This window comes from Pongo abelii, chromosome 4 (assembly GCF_028885655.2).
Source record: "Pongo abelii isolate AG06213 chromosome 4, NHGRI_mPonAbe1-v2.0_pri, whole genome shotgun sequence".
Lineage (NCBI taxonomy): Eukaryota > Metazoa > Chordata > Mammalia > Primates > Hominidae > Pongo > Pongo abelii.
The window spans coordinates 130,536,923-130,543,807 of record NC_071989.2 but is presented as its reverse complement, the minus strand read 5'-3'; positions in this window follow the sequence as shown (position 1 = coordinate 130,543,807).

Genomic DNA, 6,885 nt, shown 5'->3' with positions numbered 1-6,885 from the left:
TTTGTGTGGGTCTATTGGTGTGGGATCTCTATACTCTTCCATCGATCCTTATATTTGTCTATCCACCTTGATTCCTTCTACCTTATTCCTTCCTTGAGATGGTTTCAGCTATTCTAGGATCTATGCCTTTCCATGTAAATATCAGAATAAGCTTGTCCTGTGTATGCCTACAAAAAACCCTTATTGAAATTTTTATAGGAATTGTAAACCTATAGATTAATTTGGAGGGAATTAACATCTTTACTATGTTGAAATTTCCAGTCCATAAATGCAGCATGTCTTTCCATTTATTTAGGTCTTTGACTTTTTTTAATCAGCATTTATAACTTTCAGCATACAGATGCTGCATGTGTTTTGTTAAGTTTATACTTAAGTATTCCTTTTTTTCTTCTGAAACATCCTAATGGTATTGTGATATTAATTTTGGTTTCCACATGTTCTTTCTTTGTGAATAGAAATGTGATGAATTTTTATTTGTTAATCTTGCGTCCTACAACCTTGTTGAACTTCCTAGTTTTAGGAGTATTTGTGTGTGTGTGTGTGGATCCCTTAGGATTTTCTACACAGAGAGTTTGTCACCTGCAAAAATGGAGTTTTATTTATTCCATTCTAATATGTGTGAGTTTCTTTCTTTCTTTCTTTCTTTTTTTTTGTTTTTGTGTGTTACTGAAATGGCTAGAACTTTGAGTACTATGTTTGAGATATGGAAGCAAAAAAGAGCCTGCATTGCCAAGTCAATCCTGAGCCAAAAGAAGAAAGCTGGAGGCACCTGACTTCAATCTATACTACAAGGCTATAGTAACCAAAACAGCATGGTACTGGTACCAAAACAGAGATATAGACCAATGGAACAGAACTGAGCCCTCAGAAATAACACCACACATCTACAACTATCTGATCTTTGACAAACCTGACAAAAATAAGAAATGGGGAAAGGATTCTCTATTTAATAAATGGTGCTGGGAAAACTGGCTAGCCATAGATAGAAAGCTGAAACTGGATCCCTTCCTTACACCTCATACAAAAATTAATTCAAGATGGATTAAAGACTTACATGTTAGACCTAAAACCATAAAAACCCTAGAAGAAAACCTAGGCAACACCATTCAGGACATAGGCATGGGCAAGGACTACATGTCTAAAACACCAAAAGCAACGGCAACAAAAGCCAAAATTGACAAATGGGATCTAATTCAACTAAAGAGCTTCTGCACAGCAAAAGAAACCACCATCAGAGTGAACAGGCAACCTACAGAATGGGGAAAATTTTTGCAATCTACTCATCTGACAAAGGGCTAATATCCAGCATTTACAATTAACTCAAACAAATTTACAAGAAAAAAACAAATAACCCCATCAACAAGTGGGCAAAGGATATGAACAGACAATTCTCAAAAGAAGACATTTATGCAGCCAAAAAACACATGAAAAAATGCTCACCATCACTGGCCATCAGAGAAATGCAAATCAAAACCAAAATGAGATACCATCTCACACCAGTTAGAATGGTGATCATTAAAAAGTCAGGAAACAACAGGTGCTGGAGAGGTTGTTGAGAAATAGGAACACTTTTACGCTGTTGGTGGGACTGTAAACTAGTTCAGCCATTGTGCAAGTCAGTGTGGCGATTCCTCAGGGATCTAGAACTAGAAATACCATTTGACACAGCCATCCCATTACTGGGTATATACCCAAAGGATTATAAATCATGCTGCTATAAAGACACATGCACACGTATGTTTATTGTGGCACTATTCACAATAGCAAAGACTTGGAACCAACCCAAATGTCCAATAATGATAGACTGGATTAAGAAAATGTGGCACATATACTCCATGGAATATCATGCAGCCATAAAAAATGATGAGTTCATGTCCTTTGTAGGGACATGGATGAAGCTGGAAACCATCATTCTCAGCAAACTATCACAAGGACAAAAAACCAAACACTGCATGTTCTCACTCATAGGTGGGAATTGAACAATGAGAACACATGGACACAGGAAGGGGAGCATTACACACCAGGGACTCTTGTGGGGTGGGGGGAGGGATAGCATTAGGAGATATACCTAATGCTAAATGATGAGTTAATGGGTGCAGCACACCAGCATGGCACATGTATATATATGTAAGAAACCTGCACGTTGTGCACATGTACCCTAAAACTTAAAGTATAATAATAAAAAAAAAAGAGTGGTAAGAACGAACATCCTTGCCTGAGTCTTTCACCATTAAGTATATTAACTATAGGTGTTTTGTAGATGTGTTTTTATCAAGTTGAAGACATTTCTCCTGCTGAGGGTTTTTCTTATGATTGTATGTTGATTTTGTGAAATGTTTTTTCTGCATTAATTGATACGCTCATATGAGTTTTCTTCTTTAGCCTGGGCATATGGTAGAGTACATTGATTTTCAAATGTTGAACCAGACTTACATACCTAGAATAAATGCCACTTGGACATGTTTATAATAATTTTTATACACTGCTGGATTCAATTTGCTAATATTTTGTTGAGGAATTTTGTATCTAAGTTCATGAGAGATATTGACCTATAGTTTTCTTTTTCTGTTTGTCTTTGTCTGATTTCAGTATTAGGGTAGTATTATCTTCATAAAGTGAGATGAGAAATCTTTCCTTTTCTATTTTCTGGAAGGGGTTGTATAAAATTGGGTTTAGTTATGCAAATGTTTGGTAGAATTCTTCAGTGAAACCGTATGTGCCCAGTGATTTCTTTCTCAGGAGCTTTGAAATTGCTAATTCAGTTTGGTGTTTGTAGGGCTATCTAGTTTGCTTATTTCATCTTGGTTGAGTTTGGTAGCTTGTGGATTTTCAAGTTCATTTCTTCTCAGTTATCAAATTTATGAGCATGAAGTCATTTGTGGTATTCCTTTATTAACCTTTTGACATCTATAGGATCTGTGTTGATAGGCCCTGATTTATTTCTGATGTTTTTGATTTTTGCCTCCTCCATCTTTCTTTCTCATCAGTCTTACTAGAGATTTATCAATTTGATTTTTTCATAGAACCAACTTTTTTTCCATTGAATTCTCTCTATGGTTTTGCTGTTTACAATTCCACTAATAAATGCTCTTAGTTTTTATTTCTTTCCATCTGCTCAATGATCTTAAAAGTTTATTTTCTATATTTATATTTTTCATTTTAAAAGCTAATGATTTCTGAATTGACATGATAGTTCATAAATATGATTTTAATTGTGTTAAATACTGAATAATCCATCAATTGATAACAATGTTCTATACTTAATGTTTAAAGGTGACAAAAAGTTTAGATAGAAAACAAAAGTCAGCTAATTGGCACATAATAAGTTAATGTATTTAAGTTTCCATTTGAAGTGATTCTGGGAATTTACAAGAATTCATTCTCAATCTGAAAAGTCATATCTGAGAAAAAAATTTCAATACACCTCTAAATCACTGTGCTGAGATATGTTGAGACCTAAGAAATTTCTATAAGGGTTCTTTCTCCCAAGGAGAGACAGGGAAACTGCAGAGTAGAAAATAAACTGGAGAGAAATGAATTACCCACACAGGAAAGAAGGGATCTTTTAGCTGAAATATAGCTGGAAAATTTAGGTAGAGGTCTTACACGAGAGAGAAAGAAAGGCAGAAATGTCTGAGTCAGAGAAAGATAGCTCCCTAAAGAGAAGGAGGCTGCCAAAAAGAGCAGGGGCTTGCAACTGAGCTGCATTGTGAAAAAATGTAGAGAAAAGAAGACCTTTCTTTAAAAAACACATATATGTTTTTAAGGAAGTAAAGATCAAGATTAGAAGTAAAAATTCTAGTTAATTAATCTTCAGAAATTTATTAATTCAACTTACAGTCCCTGCCCTCTTGAAGTTTACAATTTAGTCAGTTGATTCTGTTTCATTAAATTGTTTTAAAGCACATTACACTTAAAATAGAAGTTTATATATTAGTTTATACTTTAATAGCTAAAATAAGAGACGATGTTTTTAAAATTATAACGTTTAAACTTATATGAATCCCTGAAGTTTAGCCAGTATGTCTGCTTTAACAATGAGTCTCATTGAGCTACAGTGAATTGAATTTTCTATAGACTAAAAACTGATGAGAAGTTAGATGCTCATTGTTTATGTCTGCTGGAGTATAAGCACAACTGATAGGTAATTCTATTCCATTTTTAAAAGTTAGCTCTGAATATTAGTTTCTCTCCAGTCTCTGAAGAGGTTGTATTTCTATTTTACTTCTCTTTTTTCTTTAGCTCCCTAAATATAAACCTTCCTCAGTGTTTCATCTTCAGGTCGTTCCTCTTCTAGTCTTAAATTCTTTTTTAAAATTTTTTATTTACTTTTTTCCCATAAGTTATTGGAGTACAAGTGGCACTTGGTAACATGAGTAAGTTCTTTAGCCATGATTTGTGAGATTTTAGTGCACCCATCACCCTAGCAGTGTACACTGCACCATATTTGTGGTCTTCTATCCCTCCCCCCTCTTCCCACTCTTCCCTCTAAGTCCCCAGAGTTCATTGCATTATTCTTATGCCTTTGTATCCTCACAGCTTAGCTTCTACATATCTGAGAACACACGATGTTTGATTTTCCATTCCTGAGTTACTTCACTTAGAATAATAGTCTCCATTCTCAGCCAGGTCACTGCAAATTTATTAATTTATTCGTTTTTATGACTGAGCAGTATTCCATCGTATATATATATATATATACCACAATTTCTTTATCCACTCATTGATTGATGGGCATTTGGGTTGGTTCCATGATTTTGCGATTGTGAATTGTGCTGCTGTAAACATGTGTGTGCAAGTATCTTTTTCGAATAATGACTTCTTTTCCTCTGGGTAGATACCTAGTAGTGGGATTGCTGGATCAAATGGTAGTTCTACTTTTAGTTTTTTAAGGAAGCTCCACACTGTTTTCTATAGTGGCTGTACTAGGTTACATTCCCACCAGCAGTGTATAAGTGTTCCCTGTTCATCGCATCCACACCAGCATCTACTGTTTTTTGATTTTTTGATTATGGCTATTCTTGCAGAAGTGAGGTGGTATTGAATAGTGGTTTTGATTTGTAATTCTCTGATCATTAGTGATGTTGAGCATTTTTTCATATGTTTGTTGGCCGTTTGTATATTTTCTTTTGAGAATTGTCTATTCATGTCCTTAGCCCACTTTTTCATGGGATTGTTTTTTTTTTCTTACCAATTTGTTTGAGCTCGTTATAGATTCTGGATATTAGTCCTTTGTCAGATATATGGATTGTGAAGATTTTCTCCCACTCTGTGGGTTGTCTGTTTACTCTCTGACTGTTCCTTTTGCGGTGCAAAATCTCTTTAGTTTAATTAGGTCACAGCTATTTATCTTTGTTTTTATTGCATTTGCTTTTGAGTTATTGGTCATGAAATCCTTGCCTAAGCCAATGTCTAGAAGGGGTTTTCCAATGTTATCTTCTAGAATATTTATAGTTTCAGGTCTTATGTTTAAGTCCTTAATCCATCTTGAGTTGATTTTTGTATAAGGTGAGAGTTGAGGAATCAGTTTCATTCTCCTACATGTGGCTAGCCAATTATCCCTGCACCATTTGTTGAAAAGGGTGTCCTTTCCCCACTTTATGTCTTTGTTTGCTTTGTTGAAGATCAGTCAGCTGTCAGTATTTGGGTTTATTTCTGGGTTCTCTATTCTGTTCTTTTGGTCTATGTGCCTATTTTTGTACCACTACTACACTGATTTGGTGACTACGGCCTTATAGTGTAGTTTGGAATCAGGTAATGTGAGGCCTACAGATTTGTTCTTTTTGCTTAGTCTTGCTTTGGCTATGTGGGCTCTTTTTTGGTTCCATATGAATTTTAGAATTGTTTTTTTCTAATTCTGTGAAGAATGATGGTATTTTGATGGGGATTGCATTGAATTTGTAGATTGCTTTTGGCAGTATGGTCATTTTCACAATATTGATTCCACCCATCTGTGAGCATGGGATGTGTTTCCATTTGTTCGTGTAGTCTATGATTTCTTTCAGCAGTGTTTTGCAGTTTTCCTTGTAGAGGTCTTTCAACTCCTTGGTTAGGTATCTTCCTAAGTCTTTTATTTTTTTGCATCCGTTGTAAAAGAGGTTGAGTTCTTGATTGGAACTGAGACAATTTGAACTTGCTTCGTTGCTGTTGGCATAGAGAAAAGCTACTGATTTGTGTACATTAATCTTGTATCCAGAAACTTTGCTGAATTCTTTTATGAGTTCTAGGAGCTTTCTGGAATAGTCCTTAGGGTTTTCAAGGTAAACAACCATATCGTCAGCAAACAGTGACAGTTTGACTTCCTCCTTACTGATTTAAATGCCCTTTATTTCTTTCTCTTGTCTGATTGCTCTAGCTAGGATTTCCAGTACTATGTTGAAGAGGAGTGGTAAGAGTGGGCATCCTTGTCTTGTTCCAGTTATCAGAGGGGATGCTTTAAACTTTTCCCTATTCAGTATTGTGTTGGCTGTGGGTTTGTCATAGATGGCTTTTATTACACTAAAGTATGTCTATTGTATGCTGATTTTGCTGAGAGTTTTAATCATAAATCGATGCTGGATTTTGTCTAATGCTTTTTCTGCATTTATTGAAATGATCATGTGGTTTTTGTTTTTAATTCTGTTTATGTGGTGTATCGCATTTATTGACTTGAGTATGTTAAACCATGCCTGCATCTGTGGTATGAAACACACTTGATCATGGTGGATTATCTTTTTGATGTGTTGTTGGATTTGGCTGGCAAGTATTTTGTTAAGGATTTTAGCACCTATGTTCATCAAGGATATCTGTCTTCAGTTTTCTTTTTTGGCTATGTCCTTCCCTGGTTTTGGTGTTAGGGTGATCCTGGCTTCATAGAATGAATTAGGGATGGTTCCTTCTTTCTCT